Below are 27636 nucleotides of genomic sequence, written 5' to 3' on the forward strand. Positions count from 1 at the left end.
TAGTGCCAGTTTAACAAATAATGCCAAAACATATGCACAGATGACCTAATATACCTCACAATTCCAGTTACGGTGTCTTTCTACAAGGAAAGCTGCCTACACGTCAAGTCCAGAAAGGTCAATAGAAGACCATGCCGTAAGAAGCCATGCCAGAGTCCTGCAAAGACCTTGGTTCTGCTTCACTGAAACACAAACATTAACGTTTAACTATTTCACCCAAGTCCGTAACAACTTTCAAACTACACTGGCTGCCTACTCATCACTGCTGCCAAAACAACCAGCTGCACTCTCCGCCACAGGCCTCTGGCAACTGACACTAGCTATGCGACACACTCTTTCACCCTACAAATAGGAATTTTTGCTCTGGAGAGAGGAAAGGAGAGAATTTTCCCTTGCCACACTAAAAACCTCAATCGCTACTTTGGTGCCTGAGGCCTCTTTCTAAATATAAAGCAAAAGCATGCCGTAAATTACAAAATGGTAGCATTATTCACATTTAAATAAGCACCTAGCACACTGCTTCCAGCCTGCCACACCTCTGTCTCGGAATAAGAAAGAGCTTCACGCTGCTTTGATTTTGCTGCCAGCTACTGAAGGGCAGTGAATGACACAAGATTCTTCCAGCCCCCCTGCCCCACAGATATTGTTTTTAAATGCTCCCATACAGTATCGTTCTTAAGAGCCACAGATCCCTACAGAAACTCTGAGAAGTACCCTCTAGTACAAATTACTTGAGCATTTTATTGAAGTGTTTTGGAGCAATCATCTTCAAAGTGTTCACGTTATTACCCTTCACAGTTACATTCAATAAAACTCAAGTACTTTCAGTCCTACAACATTACTAAATCCTCTCAAGTACAGGGGTTCCTCAACTACCTGTTCTTTTCCAGTCACGGTTTCTGTTATCCAGAATTAATTCACTCAGCATTTCATAATCTTTATGATTAATTTTTGACAGCAGAAAGATAAGCATTTGATACTTAAAACCTGCATTCCACAAAAGCAGCCTGTAAAAGAAACTGCGCCTGGGTACAGAAAAGTGCATAAATCACCCATGAAATAGCAGGGAGCAAGCAGAACACACTAATGCAGGCAAATGAGCACTGAGTGAAATAAAGTAGTAATGTTTAAAGTCCTAAAGAGCTATTTGCTTCTAAACTGTACCTTAACAGCCTATCAATTAGAAAGGGCTACACAAAAGCTACACAGTAATGCTTTTTAGAATTACTCTATGTATACTTACTAGATTACAGAAACATAAATGTATTATTATTAAAAGTATATTAAAGTGCAAGTTACCCCAGAAATTGTCCATACTTTACAAACAGGACAACAAACACACACTGCTTAAATAAGTGGCCAGAAGGGGAACTATGTGGATGGCAGATGTCAGAAATACTTTCATTACCTCTGCCTCTAGCTGCGCACAGCAAAGGGTAAGGTCAGGGTCCCACAGTAACTTTCCAGTCAGATCTTAACATCTGACACCCGTGAATCCTTACGTCCTCATTCTCGAGGTCTGACCTACTCGCTCCGCAACGCTCCAGCAGCACGAAGCGACGGGAAACGTGAAAGCCCCGCCAGGGGAGAATCCCCCGCTAGCAGTCATCCAGGGTGTCAGAAAGCCAGCTGTGCCAGCACCGAGACCCTGGGGAGGGGGGCAGCGGGGGGGACCCAGCCCCGACAGAGAGATCAGCTGCGCTCCTGACAAAAGCCAGTCCAAAAATACCCGCCCGAGTGCCTCGGTGCCCACGGTGTCACCACCAGCAGCAGCTAGCGCAGCGGCTCTCAGCTCCTCACGGCTGAGCAGCTCCCGTCTCCAGGGACGGCCACACTTCTGCCGAAAGCCACAAATTACTCTTTTTATAAGACAAATTTAAAATAACGTAAGTATCAAGAGGAGGTAATTACTCACTGGAGCATCAAGGCTCAGCTCCTCACATCTCTTAATTAGCTGCCACTAAAAATATAAATTCCTCATGTGAGAATGACGTTCAATAGCCCTCAATCCAAGATATTACAAGAGGCTCAATTAAAAAAAAGAAAAAAAAAGAAAAAAAAAAAAATCAGATCACTGAACTAAATGCACTGCTAGTGACAATGGTGACATATGTTCTCTGGCACTTAGTCTTGGTACGACAAGTAAAAGTGATCCTAAAATCTGAATTAGGCACCGTAAATTAATTTGACAAAAAAATAAAATCAGTGAGATTAAAAAACACTGTGGGAGTTTCAATCAGTCAAGAGCATGAGCCAACAAGTAGAATACTCATAATTCAAAAATTAAAATAATGTCATCGCTAATTTCAGAATGCGAGATATTATATTGTATTTTTATATGGACTAACTTAACAGCTCACTTAAACTGTGCTGAGACCACATCTCCATTTAAAACAAGAAATAAACTTCTGAAGTGTTTGGTTGGTTTAACCCTAGTGAGACTCTTGAATGAGAGAACAGTGTGGGACAGAGAGCTTTTTGCCTTTGGAAAGATATGGGTGGCTAAAGAAACTTCAAAAATGGGCAATTAGATCTTAGCCTTTATTTGAAGTAGTAGTAATAGAAAATGACAGTGAGCAATTTTCTACAACATTTATTTCTCCCCTGTCTTCACGGCCCATACCTTTCCTGCCAACTTCAACAACTACCAGATCAGCACTTACACACAGAAAGGTCATAGTGGCATGTTGTAAGAATTTTTTTAAAAATTTAAAAATTTTTTTCTAAAAGATGTGTTCTTGGTTTATTCTCCTATTAAGAATTCAGATTTTATTAGACTGTAAGAAGTGAATTAGTTAAGTTTTAAGGCAGAAAGCATTATTTAAGCACAACTGTCAGAAAAATCTCTTCCATTCACTGCTGATTATTCCAAAAGTACAAATTGAATTACACTTGTAATGAAAACATGAAGTCTCCATAGCTCATTTACTGTGTATGGGAACCTGTATCATTTCTTCAGAAATAAGCTTACCTTGTAAATTATACTGCTAATCCATCAAATTCACACGGTAGAGTAGGTACAGTTTTATATTCATTAGGGATTCACTTATAAAACTGACAATCTGGCACAGTTTGTACTCAGCATAACAGGACAAGTTAGAATAAAAACTGAACCACAGAGAGAGACAAGTTCAAGTTGATGAAGATAAAGAATACTCAGAGCAGAGCAATAAAAGGACGCTCAATTTTTTCAGTATCTGGCTTATAACTCACCAAACACATCTATTTTTATTTCAGCACTGGTTTCGACAGGATTATACATTACAATGAAACTTTAAATGTTTCCTTCATAAATATTTCAATGGCAACAGTCACAATTCTGGATGGCATGGATTCAAGCAGAAGTTTCAGCACACCTGCACAGAGTCCTTGGGATCGAAAACTCTTGCTTCAGGACTCACCAGGGTACAGTGGAGTGCAAGAATAAGGCCAAAAGGAAAGCTGTTCCATCACAGGCAAAGAGGAGGGCAGAGAACGGGAGCAACACTACGAAGTCAGACAGATGGATGCATCATGTGACTGACAGCCCAGAGCTGAACTTTGTTTTCAGCTGAACACCTCCAGACACATGCAGAGAACAGACAAGTTTGGAGTTTCAACTGGAGAAGAAATTCTACCCTCTCCCACCAGCAGAGATGAGGCCATGGAGATGGATTGTGTGTGCTGTTCTTCTTAGGAGAAACTTTAAAAAATTTTATTTTGTCTTGAACTGATTTTTAAGCGCCTGTGTACAGTATTACCCGTGTGTTCAGAAAGATCACATTGAAAGGTCCTGCATTACCTTTATGGATTCAGCTACACCTTTCATCTCAAATATTTTTGACAGTTGCTTTATCTTACTTTGGTTTTTTTTTTAAAGGCTGACCTCAGGAAGTGTAAGTTACCTTTCAAACAGAAAATGATGTGTAAGGGAACCTGATTAATTTCTCTTTCATTCTGTCACTCTCTCCAAAACTTAGTACATGTAACTTTTACACTAACTCAACATAGGTTCACCACCTTGAAAGAGAACATAAAGCCATCAGGTGCAATACTGTGGACAGGGAAAACCCACAGCACTATTACATTTGTGAAATAATCATAACTAGTGAATTATGTGCATCTTCAATATTCTGGAAATAAGTAATCTCACATGCCTTATGAAGACACATTTGTTCAGAAAAGTCAGTCTTCTTATCATCAGCTTTCTCCTATTAACTCAAAACCACCATTTTCTGTGTTTGAACATCTTATTCATTCTTCCACTGGTGTGATGCAAAGTGCACCTTCAAAAATGCAATGAACCAACACAGGAGGTACATTCAGGACCATTTATCCAATGGAAATGTCAATTAAAGCTTCCTGTGGAAGATCACTGACTGAGAAAGACTGAACAAACAAACAAAAACCAACCTGTCCCAAACACACACACAGAGAAAAACAAAAATCACTAATTTAGAGAACATTTGTATCTGTTCTCATCTCTCAGAAGCAAGCATCAGCTTGTCAGTTCCTCAGTTCCTTGTTAGTGGTTCAGGAACTGCTCAGAGAGATTTTTGAGTCGCTCCTAAGAAAAGTAAGCCCCCAAATATGGCTTATTTAGCAAGGTCTCAGTCTCAAAGGGACACAGAATACATCAACCCCTGTGGCAGCCACCATCACCTTTACTCCTCTCCTGGTCGAGCTTTTCACAATGATCTCCTGGCATATTACCCAAACCCCTCATCACGTTTTTGCACTTTCCTACTCCCAAAGACAGTCCAGAAGCTTTCTTGCTTTAGTTTTCTGTCTTCATTTTCCACCAGAAAACAGACACATCCAACCGTACAAAACACAACCTCAACTGTAATAACGTTCCAACCTGAAGATTGGCTTTTCCCGATTCCTTTCCCTTCAAACAGAAGCAGGCAGCTGCTCTTTACCTCAGTTTCCATATGAGCTCCCTCAATCCCCTCCATCTTAATTACATACTCTTCATGTCATCTGGTTCTGATTAAATAAAAACCTTGCTGAGATTTTCAAGACTGACCCATAAAGACAGAAAAAAGTAAAAAGGAGTCATGGATATTCCTGACTTCAGGAAAGTCTGCTCTCAGTTTCAAATCTTTCCTTCCCATTGTATTTCCATAGGTGCCTTCAAGATGATGTTCCCTAGGAACATCTAAGAGAGTCCTCCCCAGCAGCAGCCGTACAACACAATTAATTGTCTAATAAATTTTGTTGTTAAAATAGAAAAAAGGAAATAAAAAAAAATATCCTTTTTTTGTGTTAGATCCATTTCTTTCATTAACACTAAGTGAAAGAGCTCAGAAAAGCCACTGGCTTTCAGTATGGATGTTCTGCCTGGACTCGTTATTTAGTACTGTCAACCTGGTTTTATCATGGGACACAACCTCAAACAGCGCAGTACAAAACATGCACAAAAATATACCTAATATAAAGATTGATAATGAACTCAAGACTATCTAAATTCTCAAACTCATCACATTGAGGTCTGTCTCTCATTTATTTCTCACAGGCGAAGATGGCTGATCTTGCAATTAAACCTTGGATAAAGAGAATACAGTAAAATAAAGATATTCTCTGAAAGAGAGGTTCTGAGTGGTTTAGAACATTATGGAAGATGATGTGAGGAGAGGTATAATGTGCTGTGGCAGGAATCCTCACCTGAACCCTGCACTTCATGTGTATCCTCCAGGAGAGGAAACACAAACTCAGTTTGCTCTATCCTGTTTCCAGACTGGCAGGAATGAGGAGAAAGAGGCAGAGCCATAGCTGGGCAGTGCACCCTGTGAAGAAGCAGGACACATGCTTCACGACCAACCTTCCACACCAAATGAACTGGGCTTGGGAGTGTACTTGCATTCTCAGCTTTTTCAGAAAATTCAGGGTCATGATGACTATTCTCAGTAACGTGGTAAAATGAAATTTATTGTAGTAAATTTAGCTAGAAAGGTGAGGAATATGAATATGAGAAAGATTTTACTTTAAAAAAAGGAGAAGGGTTCCCTGACAGGAAATCTGTTCTAGAATACTAATAAACCAATTTAAAGTATTTAGAAATAGTTTAGAATGTAGCTTTGAGTGTAGATTTTTAGACCTTTCCTCCAGAATAGACTCCTGTGAAAAACATGTAAATAGATGTATATTTTTCAACCATTTAGAAGGCATAAAAGAGACGAGACAGGAGACTAGTCTCAACGAGCAGAGTAGCCAAATCCCTGAAGCAACACATGCACTGCTGCTTTGCTGTGCTGGTCTGCACCACTGCTGCTGTAATTTGGCAGAGAAACATAATATTCCTTAAATTACACATTATCTAAAGGCAAAAATATAACCACAGCAGAAAAACAGCTTTTGCAGAAGCACGTGCATTAATACTGTTCTGCCCTTTAGTGTGATCTGGAGAATGATGGAACTGGCACGAGGAGGAAGGGTCACTGGTCTCAGGCAGCACAATGTTCTAGCGAAAGAGAGGAACAGCTCATGGGACAACTACAGACAGATGCTTTCCCATCACTCCGTTCTCACTGTTTAACAGTTTAATCGTTTTAAAAGCAGAGTATCCTCCATTCTGGATGAATGCTCTCTTCTAGAAAAAGGATTAAGATCACATTTTATTTGCCAGGTATCTATGACTAAATCCTACATAACAATGCTCTCTCTGGTTGAGTCCTTCACGATCAGCACATCTGACTTGTTGAAATGCCGGGGTTTCAACCCCCAGCCCCACATTAAGGCTGACATCGGGGTGATCCCCCCAGCCCTTCCCAAAGGGGGGTGAGTTTCCCTTCAGGCTCCCCCCAGGGTGGGCCGGCCTGGCAGACAGAGCCACGGGGTAAAGGAGCCCCAGGGGTCCCGCAGTGAGTAACCCAAGGTCAGGGGTCCCACGCAGGGAGAACAGCTGGGACCCCTGGCAGGAGGGGCAGTGTCTGTGTGTGAGGGGGATGCCCTGTGCAGAGTTCCCTGTTGGGGAAGGACCTCCCGCCTCCCTGGGACTGGGCTCCAGTCAGGTCTGGCTGTTGTAAACGCGGGCTGTGTAGAGATTCAGTGTGTGGCTTCCTTGCTCTGATATGTTTGGCTTGTTGACTCGGGTGTCTCCCGTCCCTTCTATGGGAAACTGCATTTCACCATTTATCCCACCCATTGCTGGTCGTGCGGTGTCGTTGCTGGGGTCAGTGGGATTGATGTCCATTATGTATAATCTGGCTTGTTTGTACCCCCAGCGCTCACCCATGTGCTGACCCTTTTGTATCAAATACAATCTGGTTATTGGTTCATCTTTATGCCGGCTGTGTCCTTTAGGCTAGGCCTCATAACTGGCAAAACACTTGTGCATCTCACTTGTTCTACTTTCTTCTACTCCAAATTCAATTCACTTCCTAGATGATGTGAACAATGATGTTATTAGGAGAAAATGAATCACAGATATATCCCTTTCAGATTAATACAGCTCGACCAAGGCTCGGCCTGACCCACTGGATCGCTGCCTCTGAAAGCGCCGCCCCTCAGCCACAACCGGAGAGCTCCTGGCTCTTCTGCATGGACACAGCAGAAAAAAAAGGAGACACAGGGCTGACTTTGATCTGCCCTCTGGCAAAGAGGGGCAGTCACCCAAACCCACCCCCTGACATCACTCAGTGAAAAAAGCGGAGAGCATCCTCCCAGGCCGTCTGCTGTATCAACAGTGTCCCGCGGCAAGGCCGCGCAGACTCCGCAGGCTGAGCGTCACCACCGGGGAAGTGGGTGGCCCTGAACACCATCGAAAGATTGAGCAAGACTGCCAGAACACCCCACAACACACACAGTGCCTCTACCTCCACCTCACTTCATAGTTTTCCCATGTGATGAGTCTTTGCCAAAATAAATGAATCTCCACTCCCCCCACCCCACCCACTTAAAATTCCTAGCGAGATACTAGGCCTTTTATTCGATCGCTCAGTAGCAAGTTGCTGGTTTTGGTGTTGAATTATTTCACGTCTTTTTGAAAACATGCTAGGTCTTAAAAGTGCTAATTTCATATTCAAGTTTTGGAGGCTCCATATGCTTCCATGTACAACCAAGTAATTCATCTGCAGCTGTTTAAGCACCAAATTTGTCAGTGACTAAACACTGAGACCAGTTTATGTCGTATACAACTTTCTTGTTTATAGTCTAATATGTTCAATTACCATCCAGGCCAATTTAGGGACCACAATTATGTTCCACATTATTCACTTGAATATTCTCCTTGATCTTAGATACAGAAAATGGCAACTGATAAAATCATCCCATCCCTCCCCCCCCCTTTTTTTTTTTAATAGGGAACATCTTGTCTATGTTTGGTAATTCTCCTGTTCAACATAAAAGGATAGACATATACCCTGGTTTGATACTGCAAACATCACCCCAGGCAAATGAATAATTTTACTTAAGCACACTTCTTGGCATTAGAAGATGCAGCATCGTGCTTTAACACATGAGAAAACAGAAACACTCTCAAAACGGCAACAAAGTCCTTCTAATCAGTTTTGGAGACAACTGAAATCTTTTGGAAAACAAAAAAAAAAAATCCCAGAAATTATGGGAGGGAAGCATATAATGCACTGTCTGAATTGCTATAGGTTTGCCTAGAAGATGGGTGTAACAACTAAATATATTTATGCTACAAGAAGAGAGCTATACTTATGACCATAATGCTTCAAAAATTCATATAATAGCTAAATTACTCACTTAAACCACAATTTAATACTCACAATCTAAATTATGCAGAGGAATGCAGAACCCAGAAACACTGAAAAAAACAGTCTGCTTCTAAGAAACCTGGAAGTTTAATGTTACAGAACAGGAGAATAATGCAGGAAAGACTTTGTCAATTACAATAATTAAGAATTATAACAGGGCATTTGATACTTTGCCTGGGAAAAGAGAAATAAAGGGTTGAGCTGGACAGCATTCTGTAGTCAGCTAACTGTGGAGGCCACTGGGCCCTTTTGATAAAGTAGACTGCCGAGTCCAAATCTGCTGGGATCATGCCCACAAACAACTACCATGGATCTATGTAACAGTACTGGAACATGATTCTCTAAAGTAGATTTCCACACCTGCCTTTGTGAGTCTTCTGCACCTCTTGATCTACTTGCGACATTCTTTAGTCATGGCAAATAATCTTCTAACAGCTTGGTGCTTTACCAAATAAAATGCAACACAACTGAAGAGTAAACACTTTCCTCAATTTGCAGTGAAAGCAAAGTCTCCTGTTTTAAAGAATTAAGCCTTTGAATTGGTAGTAAGAACTTTTTTACTCCATGCCATTGGGTGCACTAGTAAGAGAATGACATTCAGTGATCTGTATTTGCAATAAAACTTAATAGTTTAGCATAGCCAAGAGCATAACAAAATTACATCACTCATTGTAGAATACTAATGCATAAAAAAAAAATTCCAACAGGAACGTTAGCTGAAGGCATTATGCTAGAAAAAAATGAGTAGCAGGTAAACGTGTACTGCTAGATATTCCTGACAAAATAATGTGGTAGCTACAGACACTTCTACGGTATCTTCAAGTTAATTTCTCAAAGGCAAGGAAGGGCCAAAACAAAATGCTCGTTCAAATATATTCTTTCAAATTTACCTCCTGATGAGCACTATCGATAGGCAATCAGTAACTATTTTTTCACCACATTATTTTACTGAACCCTGTGGCACTGGTGCAAATCAGAGTCCAGGCACTCGGAGTTCAGCACATGCTAAAAAAGCCAAACACCTTCTAGAAACTCTGCAACAAAGCGATATAGTCTCCATATCAGCATTTAACGACTTTAACCTTGTCCATCGCTCTCCTCCTGATCTCCTTTTCTCATTTGCTTCCCTATCTCCATTTTTTCAACAATAAGGAAAGGATTTACAGAAAAGCATCAATCACAGCACCCCCAGCTCATCTCAAACTACTCATTGTGTCTTTAGTAAGTGTGGCATGATACCACAAGAAGCAAAAAATAAAAAGCACATGATCTTGTATCTAAAGATAGCATAACTCATAACTCATTTTTGAATGCTTGACTGAAATTATTAATATGCTTTACTTTCTTAAATATTAAAAAAAACTAACTGCACAGTTGCATAACGTTTTATCACATTGTCATCTTCATGCACAATTACTAACAAAATACTTCTGATATATAAGTATTTTAAATAGAAGTATATATAAAATGTAGCTAAAAAATAAAAACAATTAATTGACTAATTAAAATTGATACTTCTAGTATGTGGTCATAAACGTTTAATTTTGAACAAGTAGGTTTTCATTGTTACAAATAATAGTTGATGCTTATAGTGTACTGCATTCCAGTTACCACACAAAATAAGTAATTAAATCAGGCAGTAACGGTGAGACAGCAAGAACACCAGTAACACTGCAGTCTCATTATTATACAGTAATGTTTGACGGCTCTTAGAAAATGCTGCAAAACCTGTGCTATCAGAAGTTACATATAAGCACAGTACTCCATTACTTTGCTTTCCACAAATGAGGTCATTCTGACATAAATCACACATATTTGATCCGCGTGGCCAGAAAGAATCGGGAGTCTTCAGCTATGCTCCTCTCCTCAACAGCAAGACTCTAAAAGGGCTGCAAGATAGAATAGCGATTGCCAACCAAAAACAGCAGATGAATGTCCGAAAAAAATACTCTTCCAGAAAGTAATCAATAACCAAATAAAATAAATAAAGAGTATGTAACAAACAATACTATTTGCTGAAGGAAATCTGTGTGGGGTGCCCAGATACTCTACTTATGTTGAGCACCTGCCAAATCTTGGGGGTTTGAGAATAAGGATTCTGTTAAACTGCCATTATTCAAGCAGCCTATTACTTCTGAAACAACTGCCCCATGTAGGGAGAAAAGAAACAGAGGGTTATACAGCAGAGAAACTCTGGGAAGTCAGGAGTGTGACTGCCTTCGAAACTGGTTGCTCAACAACAGCAGTCATTGCCTCACAGAAACCTAAACTGCCACAACTTTTATTTCACTTATTTTAAGTAGGCCAGCCAACTCTCTCCTTCCCAGGTAACAGGTCTGGACCTTGACTCAATTTAACTATATTTTAACTATATATATTTTTATATATATATATATATAGTTAAAATATATATATTTTTATATATATATATATATTTTAACTATATCACAAAGTCTGATCAGAATGGAAAAGGGTGTGATTGTCTCTCTGGGGATGAATGTTTTCTTGTGCACTGGTGTCTCTGTGTAGGGGATGGAGAGGAAGACGTTAGCTCACCCAAGGGACTCACATTCACAGAATAGGGACCATTAGGGAAAAAAATAAATCCAAAGCCACATTCAGGCTCTCCTCACTGCCTAGAGGCTGCTTAAACACGAACACGGGCAGAAGCAGGTTGACATTTTGCTTGTTTTAAAGGGAGGTTTGGGATGGTCCCTTCTTTCCCTACCGGTGAGTAGTGATTTACTGCTAGCACATGATGATTTCAAGAGAGGCCAACTGCTGTCCTACAAAGTTAACAATTTTCTTCCTGTTCTTCCATCCGTGCCCTCTGTGTCTCCACCATTTTTCACCCCATGTCCTGAAAACCTTCTTCAGACTATCTTACTACTTTCTTACATAAGATAGTGAGTAACCAAGGACTAAAATTTAACACTTTCTAGAGGAATACTTCAGAAAGATTGGATCTTCCAGTCTTGCACAAGTGGGTAGGAACACCAAAAAGCTCAGCTGTCCTACCCTCTTCCTGGTAGCAACAGTGCATTTCATCTTCCTTTCATATTCCTCTCTCAAATGGGAGCTGAGAATCTGGCAGAAGATTCTGAAAAAGGATGGGCAACCCATCATGCAACTACGCAACAAAACAGAGACACACACCTCTAAAAAATCCAGCAAAACAAAGAAGGGACAAAGAAATCAGTCAACAACCCAGATGGATACAAAACAACCTACAGAAATTAAAATGTCGTTTGGAACTCTTGGCCACGGTACTGAGGACTGCAAAAGTCTGGGGAGGGGGAAAAAAGTAAAATTTCTTGCAGAACAGATTTCCTATTGGAAAAAATTGAATGAGTAGAATAGAAACATGCCAGAAACTTCTGCCTCCAACTTTCAGGCAGAACAAACCAGGCAAGACAGACAGTCTGCTGGGACAGTGATGTGAAGCCTCGTGTCCAGTTTCCTAAGCTGCTGTGGACCCCAAGGCAGCTACTGATGTGCTGCTGAAGCTAACTTAGTTTTGGAAAAAAAAGGATTCAAGCACATGAAAAGTTTAATGCTTCTAGAACAAACTACTTCAAAACATCAGCAGCAAGAAAAATCCCACAGTAAACAAACTTATGCTAGGCTTTTTTTCACAAAGTGAAATTTCATTTCCTGAATTGCTCTGGGGTCTTCTCTGTACTTAAAACCCAAGTTTCGTCTTAGGTAGACAAGTGTGCTTTTTCCACCTCTGTTCATACACTTCTATTTAAGGCAGGTCCTATTCCTGCTTAGGAAATTCCTAATTTCTACAACAATCTCTTGACAACATACACACACTGGTACCAGAAACAGCTACAGTAACTGGTAATTGCAAAAACCAGGTATGCCCACAAAACAATTATTAAGTACGCTGAAGCAAACCTCAAATAGTGTACATTTTATTTACAGAGTTTTAGCAGTATGGTCACTTGCCTTCCTTCTTCCCTTTTTTTTTTTTTTCTTTTTAATGACAGCTGAGCTTGTTGGATAACAATCTGACCTCAGTTGAAGGTGAGATGAATAATAAAACTTCATCATACAGAAGTTATCAGATTTCAGACAGTAAAAGGTAAAACTGTTAGAAGTTACTTTAAATCCCCAAAGTCATAAAAAAAACCCACCTTCTCCAGAAACACAGCTTGTTATACTTCTCATATTCTGAGCGAGCTTTCTTTTTTCTTAGCAAACCTCAGCTCCTTAGTAGTTCTCATTAACTTTCAGAAGTTTCTTTCATGGACTGTGCAGATTTTGTAACTGCCATGTTAAGTCATCTAGCACCTGAAAAGAAGATTTTCATCATTCTTTCTTTTTCCCCTATATCTTGGACTAGACCTACAATAAGACTTTCACTGAGTAATTATTAAGTCCTTACACTAATGATACTGTGAGAGAACCAAGCAGTCCAAGAAAGCACATAGCTATTTTCAACATACAGCAGACTCCTGGCCAAACCTAAAATGTATCTGTTATCCCAGTTCTTGGCCTCCCTTAAAATGAACTCTTCTCAGAAACCCGTTCTGAATTTCTAATCACACCCTGTTAGCTTTCCTTGTAAGAGCTCTTTAACAAATCTCAGGCAAAACTGCTGCCCCACTGACCCACCAGAAAAAGAGTTTGCTCCCCATTTATACGGTACTTCTGTGACTACTGCTCCCGAGTTGGGAATACACCACCCATCGGTTGTCTGGGGACAGCTGGCCATCAGTGATGCACTACACTAAATACCCTCCCCACACGGTGTTAGCAATAATTTAGCAAAAACAAAAAATTTCTTCCAGGTGTTGCAGCTGAATGCCACTCTGCACAGAATGAAAGTTGCCTTACAAGATAAATTCCTGTATGCCTACACAAGAACTTCCAGTTAATCCACCTTCAAATCTTCTCCAAATACTTCCCCTACATTAACACACAAAAATTCAGAAAAGCAGTAACATTCACTCCATCTTGATTTCCCCTTTGGGAATATTCTGTGAAAAACCATAAGGTAAAGCTAGAAGCCTTCTGAGTGCTTCCTATTATACCAAAAGCAACATCACCGTTATTAAAACACAGCCTCTACGCTACATTAGATTAGCTGCGCTGGAAGTTCATTATCTGACAATGAAGTGACTAGAACTGATATTTAAGCTAAAATATGTTTCCTACCTTTCAATTATGAAACACTGCATCGAGGCCAGCAATGCTACCTGAACTGTCTCCAGCACAGGATGCAAACTGCTGTGCTTCGAGCGATGCACATGACAGTCAGCCCTGCTCCAACCTACGGATTATTTCGAGGTAAGGACGTAGTAAACCGAGAAGCATGCAGCATCACTCTGCAGCCAAGATGATTAAGGCCAGATTTAGACACACCAGGGCCACAGACAGTGATTGGATTGCAGCCTCCTGTGCACAGGAACAACAGCTGGAGAGTCAACTCCATCCCGCAGCAAGGCTCTGCTCCAAAGATGCTCACAGATTTCTCTCGCTCTAATTATTCACTCCCAAAGCCCAACTGGAAACAGACTGACTGTGAGTAGCCTGTGCTAATTTTAGGACCTTAGATCCACTAACTACATACACTAAAAGTACGCTTTTCCTGTCCCCCAGAAAAACTCTTACAAATATTTCATTGTGCTTCAAAGCAGAAAAGCCAGCACATGAACCTAAACAGAAGCCACAAACATTGAAGACAAGAAAGACGATTGGAAAGAAGTATTTGAATGAACAGAGAGGAGAATCTGCATGAAGGGAATCATTAAAAAAAGAAAACAAAATGAATTCTGATTCACTACAGCATGTCTGTTGTTCTCTAGTGGAATGCACAACCCTGACTAGTTCACAATTCCACAATACAGGAGAAATTTAAGCACCTCTGACTGACATTTCACGTAAACTGAAAGCCAAGTAAGACTATTTCATAGCCAGTGCTGGTGAGGGAGGGCAATTGCTTATTTCTTCTTATGGATTTAAGCACCACATCCTGAGGTGCATGAAAGCACCTGCCATGATCCAGCGTCTAAGGCTCCAGAAGCCTCTTCAAGTTGATGCACCTAGCTCCCCACAGTTGGAGGGAAAGGCACCTGCAGCACCTTCTCAGATAGTCACCTGAGCAGCCAGAGATTCTGACTTAAGTATTTCATTTCTCTGTTTGAGGAACCTAAAGCTTTAACTCCCATCTCAAAGGGAACTTCAAATCATCAATCTAGTAAGTGAATTAATTAAAACCACCAGATTTACATGTTTGGACCAAGCAGACCAAATACAGAATCATCGAATCATTTAGCCTGGAAAATACCCTTGAGACCATCGAGTCCAACCGTTAACCCAACACTGCCAAGCCCAGCACTAAAGCCCATCCCTAAGCGCCACGTCTGCACGTCTCTTACACACCCCCAGGGCTGGTGACTCCACCACTCCCCTGGGCAGCCTGTTCCAACACCTGACAACCCTTCTGGGGAAGAAATTGTTCCTAATATCCCATCTGAACCTCCCCTGGGGAAACCTGAGGCTGTTTCCTCTCATCCCGTCACTTCTCACCTGGGAGAAGAGACTCATCCCCCCTCTCTGCCCCCTCCTGGCAGGGAGTTGCAGAGGGCCAGGAGGTCTCCCCTCAGCCTCCTCTGCTCCAGACTGAACCCCCCCAGTTCCCCCAGCCGCTCCCCAGCAGACCTGTGCTCCAGACCCTGCCCCAGCTCCGTTGCCCTTCTCTGGCCACGCTCGAGTCATTCAATGGCCTTTTTGGGGTGAGGGGCCCAGAACTGAACCCAGGAATCGAGGGGCGGCCTCCCCAGTGCCGAGCCCAGGGCTCAGATCCCTTCCCTGTCCCTGCTGGCCACGCCAGGGCTGACACAAGCCAGGATGCCGTTGCCCTCCTTGGCCCCCTGGGCACACTGCTGGCTCCTATTCAGCCAGTTGTTGACCAACACCCCTTTTGGGGGTCCTTTTCCATCCTTTGCCATCACGCTTCCCCAGGCTCATAGCATTGTGTGGGGTTGTGACCTGAGCACAGGATCCTGAACTGGGAATTGCTGAATATCCTAAAATTGGCCTTGACCCATTGACCTGGCCTGTCCAGACCCCTCTGCAGGGCCTTCCCACCCTCAAGCAGAACACCACTCCCGCCCAACTTGAATCAAGCAACTGTACAACATTTTATTCTTTTTCTTTCCCTCATTAGCCTTTTTAATTGAGAAAACTCTGCTTTTCTAGGCAGCAGGTAACCAACAACAGATGATGAAAGTACAGCACTCACTATAAACTCATGATTGAGAAATCTCAGATGCTGAAAACTTCTCCCCAATTACAGCAAACAGTAACCAACAGAAATGGAAACAGAAACTACTTCTTCTAAGAATCAAAACTGTTAGAAAAAGCTTGGTCCTAACTAGCTTATTTTTAAATCTTTAATGTAACAAAAAATACAGTAAAATAATGATCACTTTACTGTAACTTTACAACACTTCTGAGATAACAATAAGGAATACTATATATCAGGGAACAATGGTACATAAAAGCCTTGATTTATCTTTTAAAAAAAATTGTTTTTAAATGCACTTATTTTGTAATAAGAGTAACTTCAGAACACTCTCCCACAAATATTTAGCAGCTCTTAGGATAAAACATTTGAGAACAATAACTCACATGGTGTAAAAATCATGCACTCTAAGAAAATAAGGTAACATAAGAAATTGGTGGGAGGTTTTGCCTAATGAGGTAAAACCAGAGCTCAAAACCACATTCTTGACTGTCTCCCTCAGTGAAGATGACACACAACAGATACACTGAGGAATTACCCATCTCATAGCTTTGAACTTCTAGTAATCCTAAAACTAACACATTAAACCCTGAAACATCTCATTTTAGTGGTCCTGAGAAGCCCGTGTATATTTATAACATCCATACTGTGCCCTGCTGGTTCTCCTATTCCCAGCACTTTTATGGAGGATTGCTGTCAGTAATTGCTGCTCTCCTGCCTCTCGGCTAATTACATTCTTACCCCCAGCTGGAGTTTGGAAAGGTGTAATCTGCTGCAACATAAGTTTGCTGCCGAATGAAAGACATACCTTTGAAAGAGTTTTTTGGGGCTGGTTGATGGAACAGCCTCTTCAGTGGGGTTCACTTCTGCACTTCAGAACTGAAAAAGGTTACTCTTCAGCATCTCCTACTCCCTGCACCTGTTAAACGGTGTATTAACGTTGCTTTCTGTGAACTTTTGACCAGAAAACAAGACTAAAATAGCACTGGGAAATTCTAAAAAAACCCCTCAAATTTAAAAAATCATACTCTGTGGGAGTACTAAGCTTTAGGAGCTTACTTCTGAATGTCTCTGCCAGCTAACAACACTTTCATTGTAATTACGCACTCAATATTTCTATTATTATCTGAGTTTGTTGGTGGAGTTACAAGTACAGCTCCTTTTTTTACTCTACTGGGAGCACTTGAACGCTAATGCATAACATTCTAATGGAAATTGTACACATTTTTGACCTCCATACTAACAGAGCTGCACTCATACTATATTCCCAGTGATTCACTAGGCAAGTGGCCCAATAAATCGTTACTTTCTCAGCATTCTCAAATGCAAGTTTCCTGATGAGGTTTTTTGAGGACTGACCACAATAACAATTCCAGAACTCTTGGAAGTAATGTCCAGTCCTGGTTAAGGTCTTTCATCACCTTCACCTTATCACATCCAAACACCTTCCCACAGTGCATCAGAGCACTGTCACCAACACTCATCTGCAGCTTCTCTGCACTCCAAGTAACAGGGAAAGGCACAAGTGGTGGACTACTGCCCTGGGCAGGCAGGCTCTTCTTGGGAGGATACTACCGAACCTGCTAGCTAGCTTGCAGTCACTAATGTTAAATCACAAGTCATACTCACACGTAATTAAGCCAAAATATAATGTCTAGGAAAGACCAAAAAGGCAGGACAGCCACATACATTCTCATGCTTACATCACGATGGACACAGCACAGAAAAATTCTTTAATAAGCTTTCCAAACCATTTGCATTTCCTTTTACATTCATACCATTCCACTGACGAAATACAGTAACATCCCTGACATAACAAAAGGGCAGGAAGCATTCAGTAGATCTGTCAGTTTTTAAAATATTGCCAGGAATGCAGAAATCCACAAGAGTACCTCAGAACTTTTCACACGAAACCTGTCAGTTTTTAAAATATTGCCAGGAATGCAGAAATCCACAAGAGTACCTCAGAACTTTTCACACGAAACATGACAAAATAACAAATCTTGGCACCTGATTATTCCCAAACACAGAGTAAGAATAAAATTGATTAGAGGCAAAATGCTAAGAGGCAGTAAGTGAGATGTGTCAGACAGAGGTGAAACCATTCAAGCTTACTTATACTCATTTCTACACACAGGGATAAAAACTGTCCCAAGTCCAATCTCCTACAGGTTTGATTTTTTTTTTTTCTTTCTTTTTCAACCACTGAATTTTATCAGACATTTCAGGGTCTTCATTTTCAAACCCTTTCCAAGTCTCTACTTTCATGTATATAAAACTGTAACATATTAAAATTTAATGCATTTGCTCTTAGAAGCTAGACTTCCAGTCTGCATTGTCTCTGAAAGGAGCTGGAGATGAACAAGAGTCTGCCATATGAGTTTGGGGAGTCCTTATCAAATATTCAGTTAACTTAATTCCTGAGAGAATGTGAATTTTTAAATATAATTTTAAATGCACAGGAGTGCATTACCTCTCTGCTAAAATTTTTATGAACCACTCATTTTGAATATACGTGATGCATTTGTTTATGAATAGACAATTCAAAGTGCATTACATATATATACACATTTTAAAGATGATTTAATGTGAGCTTGACACACGTACTAGAAGTGATCTAAAACCAGTTATCATAACTGTTTAATCAGTAGCTCTGCACAGGGAAGGGGCTGCTATTTTCAATTCATTTGCTCCAAAGGTATAAACTTAATTATATACCAAAACAGCTAGTGCCCAGTAAACGCAAAAAAAATTACTGTAACACAAAGGTAGAGTACACAGAGAACTGTAACTGAGCATTTAAATAACAGATGCATCTCTGATGCTCAGAATTCATGATAAAATTTAATCCTCAGTGTCTAAGATGGGTCAAACAATGAAAAGGCTGTAAGATTTCAGCAGGAAGGACACAAAAGAAAACAACAAATCAGAAAAAAAATTTAGGCAATTATAGGTTTCGCGTGTGTATGAAACTGTGAGGGCATAAACTGAGAGCTGGAATCTTTCTTACCAAGCAGGAAGAAAAATGTAGGACGGGCAGCTTTTTGTGTCGAGACATTGCAACATCCTCTGTGGAACAAATGAGCAGAAAACTGTTCAGATCGCCTTACCCAGGCAGGAGCAATCATGACAACAGCAGTGGGATCGTCTGATATACAGAGTATCAAAGGAACTGTATGAAAAAAGGGGATCAAAGTTTACAGGTGGCAGATGCTGGAGGAGATCCGATGATGGTCAGTCCACAGACAGATTCTAAACTGGTTCCCGTGACAGTCCCTGCAAACAGATCTGCTGGTGAATGAAGCCACTCCTGAGGGAAGATGAACAAATCCATAAAGTCTTTTATGCTCTATGCATGGGTGGGGGGCACATAGCAGGGAGCTGCTCTGATAAGAGATAACTTTCAAGGAATTGCGTTATCCCTAATGAACTCACTTGTGCTGATGAATTATTCCCAGTCACCTGCAAAAGCATGACGTCTGCAAGCCAGAAGAAATTCCAGTGCTTACAGAAATGCCAGGCCTAGAGGGGACACTGTACAGTGAGAGATGACAAGCCACACCTTTTAAGACTGAAGACTAAGCTTTCTGGCACGTCTTTATTTTGCTTTTACCTGTTCCCGTTATTAACTGTTTATCTTCTGACAAATACCTAACCTTATTTGAATGTTTTTCTGGTGAAGCAGTTATCAACTGTGTATCCTTCTAAATGTATCTGGCCACTAGCCATAAACTGAGCACAAATTTATGCAGTCAACTCAAACTGCACAAAGTACAATACATGCAGTAAAATTCATTATATGATCAAACAGATCTGGGATGCAGGATATTAATTTAAAACCACCGCATCACCTACCACCAAAACAAATGCTTCAGCAAGTAATATCTTTCCAGGTGCTTTTTTGGGGGACAGTTCCAGTAGGTAATAATGGTAGAGAATGGCTCTACTGTTTACTAAATAGCTGTTTACTATTTAAAAGGATTATTCTTCCAATCTTAACATGCCTATCAGTTCAACTTTGCTGACTTATTTGAACCCACGGGATTGAATTGGAAAATAAAATATGGTAGCAACAGCTGATAGAAGTACCTCCCACTGCACAGTCCCCTCTGCCTGAAGGAGCACTAGGTGGGAACCGGGCATTTCTGGTGTTTCTGTGCTCCAGTCATCGCTTAAACTCCAGGGTGGTGCTGACTGGCATTCTCATGCTAAGAAAACCTGGTAAGGCTCCTTAGGTACAGTTGCCAGGTTTTTGTTTATAATTCATTAAATAAAATCTTAGAAAACCTCAATGCAACAAACAGATGGAGAAAACAAACAAACAAACAAACAAAAGATGTTGTTATATAAGCAGAGAGGAAACCACAGCATTACTGTTTGTGCAGAGCCCAGCAATACGTAACCTTTGCTCCTAAACATTATGCCAATACATGGAAACATGCAGAAATAAGAACCCGTAATAAGCTATCCACTATCAAAACATTTATTTATTGGGGGGGGGGACTGAAGTTGTTTAAAAAAAACAAACCAAACCAAAAAAAACAACAATGAAAACTCAGCCATATACATGGTGGTCTGTATACAGATCACGCAGGCAGGGATTAGCCATTTCAGCAAGGTGTAACACTGCCAATGACCATGAACAAATCCGGGCTGGAAAACTGAAGAAAGTGTCCCATTACCCAGGGAGTACAGTTATAGGACGAGAGCAGAAACAGGAAAGAGAAGGCGTACCTCGTTTCTCGGGTAGTCTCTTAATTCTCAAATGTGACAAGAGGACACAGTTATAAACCATATTCAAAGGATTGCATCCAGGAGGTACCTCCCAGTCCCGCACTTCAGCATTTCTGCCCTACTTCTTACTGCTCTCAGGTGTACTGTATCTCAACGAGTCACATCTTCTATAAAGTGTGATAGCTTCTTTTCGGCATCGCACATTCAAATTACTCTCTTTCCCACATTCCTTTGTTTTGTAAAGATAATGCTTTAACCCCATTCTGATTTGTAATTAAATCCTGACCGAAGGCATGTTCCCCCCCTCCAGTTCAGCTTGCCTTTGTAACAGGAATTTATGAACACTAATTGTAAACAAACACATTTACGTGTGCAGGAAATCCACCCTTTTAGAATCCAGCTCTGAGAGGTTTTGAACACAGGCAGAAACCCACAACATCCCACTCATGTCAGTTCTTGTGGGAGCTCAGTGCCTCTCTGACTAGGCCCTCAGCAATTTACAGCTTGGAACACTTTTTTTTAAAAAAAAAAAAAAAAAAAAAAAAAAAAAAAAGGCAAGCAAGGAACGTATTTCATAGTCCAAGCTCTTAAGCACATGAATACAGAATGACTTACCATTGCTGTAAACAACTCTTCTGTTTACAGTGCAGAAAGAGTTCTTGTGCTCTAAAGTTTTTTTGACTTGGGTATACAAATTGCAGGATTAAATGCTATCTGCTGAGTTAAGTAAGGTACAGACCTGTCAGACATGCCATGCCGAGATCAGCGAGCAATGCGAGTATATTCCTGTTACTTACAAGTCATTCTTAGAAATGCCAGGGAAAGCACAATGTAGAAATAATACAGCTTTTTATAAGAATGCTCAAACCTATTTAGGGATATCCTATGCCTTCTGTAGAATGTGCTTCAGACTTGATCAGGTTTAACATGCAGTCAAATATACACATTATGAAAAACAGAGCAAGCAAGCGTGGGCTGATTCAGTAAGTTCCATGGAACAACACTTAGAAAAAAAATCAGAAAAACCTGTACAAGTTTCCACTGACCCACCCATTTCAGAACTTAAGAATTCAGAGAACTACAAATTCACACACAGTGACTGCTCTGCAGCACGCTGAAATACACTGGCCTGCCACTGTCCATCGCATTGCTTGGACAAAACAGATCCTCCTGAGGTGCAAAGAGGTAGGCTGCTACACACCTCGACAGGTTGCTCGCAAGGGTAATCATCCTAATGAAAATTAGATAGATATGCCTTTTTACATAACAAGAACCAAAGGTGCTTGACTGACGTGCCTACATTTATGTAATGTTGCAGTAAGAAGATTCTGTCTCTCCCCTTCCCCTGCTCTCCCCTCTAGCAATCCTGCGAGGAAAAACCTACTGAGGCGACCCTTTCTGCTCTGCTGAGGTACTCCTGGATTATCACCATTCTCCACCTTCTCTTAGGTAAACTGAGCATATTGAACTCTAAGGCTTTCTCTGGTCAGCATTTTCCTCAGCTTGCAAATTGTATTTATGACAAGCCAATGCAACCCTGTTTTTCAACATACTCCTGAAAATGCAGACACTGTGTGCAGTACCCGAATGCCCCTCTCAGCCGCTGCTTACTCACAGGTATCACAGGATTTTCAGTTTTATAAATCTCAAGGTCACTACAGATCATTCTGCTGCAATGTTACAGTAGGTTCTCTTGCTGAATTGCTTGCTAACTGTGACTCCTAATTCCCTTTTGTAATTTCTCCTTTCAAGGATACTATTCCCCTCTTACAGAGATGAGGTCTGCATTTCTCATCGCTCGGTGGATAGGCAAACACCAATGTTGATTGTATTTAAAAACTGATCTTTGTTTAAATGAGGCTAGTTTATGAAGTCACTCAAGCTGTCAGCTATGCCTTTTTGCAATGTGTCGCCTGTCAATTTTATTGACAACAAATGTACTTACTTCTAGATCATGAAATAAAGTGTTGGAAAGCACTGGATGGAATGCCCTGAAAAACCTCAGTAGAAATATTTCTGTTCAGTGAGGCTGGAAAATTACTATTTTTTGTGCATGACTATTTTTAACGTGAGTTTTAATGATACAGTGCAGAAAAAATTTTTAGATATAATTGTGCAGCATTAGATCAGCTCCCTGTAATGCTGTCACTGGCACGAAAGGAAAAGTCGAAGTTTACTCCTCAAATTTCCCAGCCCTGCCCGCAGCAGGGGCTCACTAACATCCACAGCAAGGTAACAGAGCTCTCCCGTGCACCTCCTCCTGCCTGCCCGCCCCTCGCAGCCCCTCTTCACGCCGCCTCACCGCGGGGCTCGCTGCACCTTCACGGACTTCTGCTCCAGTGCAACCACATACTGTGCTTAAACAGAGCGGATTTATAACACAAAGCCACCAAGTTTCACACTCACTTGAGTAATACACACCAAGAGAACTGCAAGTCAACATTTTGCCTTTGTCAACATTATTTCTCACACAGATTGTTCTTTAACATTGGATATTTTTTGGTGTTTCAGCAGTTACTCGAACACATGTCATTAAGACCAGTTCCTGCTCCTGGACAAAAAAAAAAATTATAACATGCTACATTACCTGACAAACCTTACATTAGTTACATTCTCTAATGAGAATATATTCCTGTAGACCCAGCAGAAAATATTAGAGGCCGCCAATATCAAATTATTAACTCCAGCATAACGTGTTGAGCACATCTTGGCACATCGAAAGACAAAACTATCGCAATTCTTTACAGACAATTGCCCTGTCAAAGGGGTTTTGTTTTCATAACTACTCAGTGACTAGAAGAAAGACTTATTTAGACCTCACGATGAAGATGATGATTCAGTTCACAGCTCCCTCTATAAAGGCAAAGGTCAGTAGCCTACAACTACCCTAAGGGTGCGTGAAATGTGAATGGGTGTCAGACGCACAGATTTGGATATTTTTAATATCCAATCATATTTTTTAAAAATCTAACAACAGTAATAATAATAAAAATATGCCCCCTCCCCTACAAATAACATTAAGTAAAAAAGGAAGCTAGAAACACTGTATTAAGATTGAAATACTGACAAATCTCAGGGTTCCTTCTGAAAAGATGAGGCCAAAACTACATGAACACACACCTCCCAAACATCTTGTAAAAATCTGCAGTCATCGAAACCCAGAAGTTTCTGGAATTAACCCCATTTCACCTTAGTTCCAGCCACACCCTCTCCAAAGACATCCAGTAAGCCGTGATAGCTGCAGCATACATGGAGGTCTGCTTGTTGGAAAACTGGTGTCAGGTTAGGGGGCAGCATGGCAAAACTCCACAGCCCAAAGAAAATGAGAGAGAATGCAAGACTTGAGGGAAAGGCCTTTCATCTAACAACGGGAAGCTGCGACTGGATGCTACCAATACAAATCTTGCTCAGAAAATACAATATCCAGTCACCATGCCATCCACATGAGACCAGACGTAGCAATAAAACACCGAATATAATCCAACCAGAAAAGGGAATCAAAGAGCTGACCAAAAACCATCAGAGAGAGCCTGCAGCAGTGACACACTTCAGACTAGTTCTCATTCACTACCTAGTAATTCTGGTTATGGTGAATCTCCCATACAAATGTAAGGCAAAACAAAGCATCTATATGAACCTAAAATATAAGCCATTGCTTCAAATTGTTGCTTAATTGTGCTTGCCAGTAAAATACTCCACAAAAGAAAGCAATCTGCTTGTTCTGTTAGAGTCCGTGCAAACCAAAGATGTGTAAGCACAGAAGAAATGGAAAATCTGCATGCAAATTTTAAAGATGAAGTTATTTTCCTATATTCATCCCTCAGGTACTTTTAAACAGCTCACGAGATCTTCTTCTACATTTTCATGAACAGTATGAATTCATCTAGTACACTGATCAGACTTATTACTTCGAAAATCACTTTGCAGACAGATTTCTATCTTATTTCACATGTTCTTACAGCAATTTCAATTTTTTATAAAAAAAAAAAAATAAGGAACAAAGAAGAAAAAGTCAGCAATTACAGCAGGGGAAGTTGAAAACCCATGACCGCAGTTCTGCTTTTAATTTCAGACAGCATCAAACAACTTATCTTCATAGAAGAAACCCCGTATCGCAACCGGCTAGCTGGCACTGGTGGTAAGGCTCACACAGCCTTGCAGCCACTTAAGATTTCAGTCGGCACTCAGGGAACAATTTCAGTCATCTGCTCACTGTTGGCATTGAAAGGCACAGATGTTTACAACAGTAAAAATTAATTACTGATGCTTATTAAAGTACTGCTACAGTATGACAATGCTGAAACCCCACACATTACCAGTAAAAGCACTGTCATTCACTTATAAATTACCACTGAAACCACCATTAAAAAAAAAAAATTAAAATGCAACAAAACAAAAAAAAAAATGCCAACCGTTCATTTGCTAGAAACAGAGGATGGAAATAATGGAAGAGGGGACAGATTAAATTCCATTGTCAGCAGCATACTCTTCTGAAGGATTAATGTCTGTGGTTCAGTGAGTAATATTAGTATTGTGTTCCTCAAGGAACAGGCTGTTGGTTTAGCGCTCTATGGCTACCCAAAAAGCACATTTGAAATATTTTCCAGAAATATAGCGATAATACAACTTTTATCCTTTGAAAAGTAAGTCATACTTCACTTTACTAATGTTAATCTTAGAGTGACAGGCAATATAAAAGAGCTATTTGTAATCACTCTTAAAGAACTATTTTCTCTGAAAGCCTTCTAGTAAGTTTAATTAAACAGATAATTAGGATGGAGAATCATAACTTACATAACACATTAGAGTTTCTTTCAGAACAATTATATAACGATACAGCTAAATACAACCGAAACAATGACAGAGTTTATTCATGGGTATCACTGCTCCAGCAGATCTCCATCTCCCTCCAACATGCTTTATGTCCTACAGGAGAGGAAAGTAAAGCAGTGGCTGAAGAACTCTCCATCACTAGTGTTGTGTCTTGCCCACAGAAGTGAGGTATTTGCTAACTGGGAAAATACATGGCATCTACCTCTGAGAGTTTCCTCACTAGACCAGAGATGCTGAAATAGATCTGATCTTTGACTATAAATAAAGCCCTGGTTTAAAATCTGCCTATTTAACATAGCTTCTCCCCATCAGATCCAGTTTCCGAGAGGCAGCAAGCCGAGCTCTTCTCCCTGTCCCTTGTTTAACTTAAGGAGGCTGCTGCTAGAGTCCTCTGCCTTCACACGCAGGACCAGCTGCTCGGGGATACAGGGAAGCAGCAATCTTTTACCTCCACTTCCAGTTATCCACAGCATTAGGAGCATCACTGTCCACAGAGCCTCTGGATTGGGTCAATCCTAATTCTCCCTCATTCAGAAAGGCAGCAAGTGAATGAGTTTCTCCATTTGCACAATGAGATGCTTTTTTACCACTAAAATGCAGCACAACTGTATATATTTAACGTATTAATATTTTAGGACCATGGACTTCTTGCACCTACTCCACCACACTTAAGATACACCAAAATGTTTTTGGCGAGCAGAGCACTCCACCCCAGACTGGAGAGCTATTTCCCAGAAGCCTGTCCTGCTCCTCTGAGGTAATCCCCTTACAGCACCAGGGTTAAATACACACAGCTACCTAAATTATACAACAACATCAGCAAACTCCTTTGGGTAGGGTGGAGGAGACTGGTGGGATGTCTCACTGCTCTCCTGGCATCACGGGAGGCATATGCTCTTCCTCCTTGGTTCTGCCATAAATCATTTCCATTGCTGGTCGCACAAAAGAAAGGCAGATTCAGTTTGACAGCAGCACGGGAAATAACTAATAAAAACATGAAATCACCACCGAGAAGACACACAGATTTAGAGTAGGCTCCTCCCAATGCCATGTAACCGAAGTGCAGTGAAACGTCAAGTTTCTTGTCTTGTAGCACTTACGTACTCAAATGAAGCTACTTTATGCATGTGCATACCCCTGCATACGAACGTACATGCATACTCGCTTCATTATGTAAAAAAAAAAACACATCTGGAAGGGCCAGAAATCTCTCAGTAGAATAATCTAAACTTAAGCACATTAAGTTACTAGCTGCCAAGTTTATATGGTACAGAAGTACTCCTGCTTCTGAGGAAGTGCTCCACGCACAGACATTTCTTTCTGTTGCCCTCTGGCAACTCATTAGTTAAAGAAAAAGCCCGATTAGTTGTATCACAGGAGACAGTCGCCCCCAATAGAAACCCGTGGATGAACACGTTTAACGCCTCCTTCACTGCAACAAAGACTTAAAAGAACACTTCTTGATAATCCGACCCAAGCAAAAGGCAATGGAACTGGAGCACCCCCCTGCAAACTGGGGGGTACTGCAACCGCCGCAAACACCGGGGATGGAAGACGGAGAGATGCTGCTTTTGGAGATACCGGTAACCTGTGACTTGTGCAAAAAGTCTCCGAGGTTAAATCTGAGAGATACAGAAACTGGAGGATCACTGTTAGCAAAGAACGTTCCTTTTCTAACAGACTTTGTTTTGCCTTAGAACTCGGAGAAATGTTTGCTCTGCTTGTTCCCAACTATTTGTCAGAACTCTCAACATTTTAAAAGACTCTGTAAACACAGGCAGGTGAAACAGCTGTTACAGCACATATTCCATTTGTCACCTTAGATAATGAATATACTTGGAAACATCTTGACTACACATTTTGCACACTACAAGAACAATATAAACATAAATAAACAACCAGGACCTGCAACAGATCTGCTTTCAGAAACTCATTATGTGATAAATCAGATTATACAGAAATTAGTAACACAAACATGCATGTATACATTTTTTGTGGTATTCTTGCATTTTAAGATATTATATACTTCTTCCTTCCTGGAACTGAGTATTAGTGTTCCTTTTCGGGAATTCTTTTCATAGATAACATCTGCCAAATAATTATTTCAAA

The 27636-nt window shown here is 40.7% G+C and overlaps 1 protein-coding gene across 7 annotated transcripts in view; it reads right to left on the bottom strand.

Annotated features, from left to right (window-relative positions):
- MCTP1 (multiple C2 and transmembrane domain containing 1) overlaps nucleotides 1-27636 on the bottom strand; it is a 280669-nt gene that overhangs the window by 210001 nt on the left and 43032 nt on the right. Inside the window, exon 1 of one of the 7 annotated variants that reach the window (XM_074931521.1) lies at nucleotides 13869-13940. The exons of the other annotated variants lie outside the window; for them this stretch is intronic. The gene's annotated coding sequence lies outside the window, so the exon portion shown is untranslated. Of the gene's footprint in view, nucleotides 1-13868; nucleotides 13941-27636 lie in introns of those variants that run through there. 7 annotated transcript variants of the gene reach the window in all.

Source organism: Athene noctua, chromosome Z (genome assembly GCF_965140245.1).
Source record: "Athene noctua chromosome Z, bAthNoc1.hap1.1, whole genome shotgun sequence".
NCBI classification, from domain to species: Eukaryota; Metazoa; Chordata; class Aves; order Strigiformes; family Strigidae; genus Athene; species Athene noctua.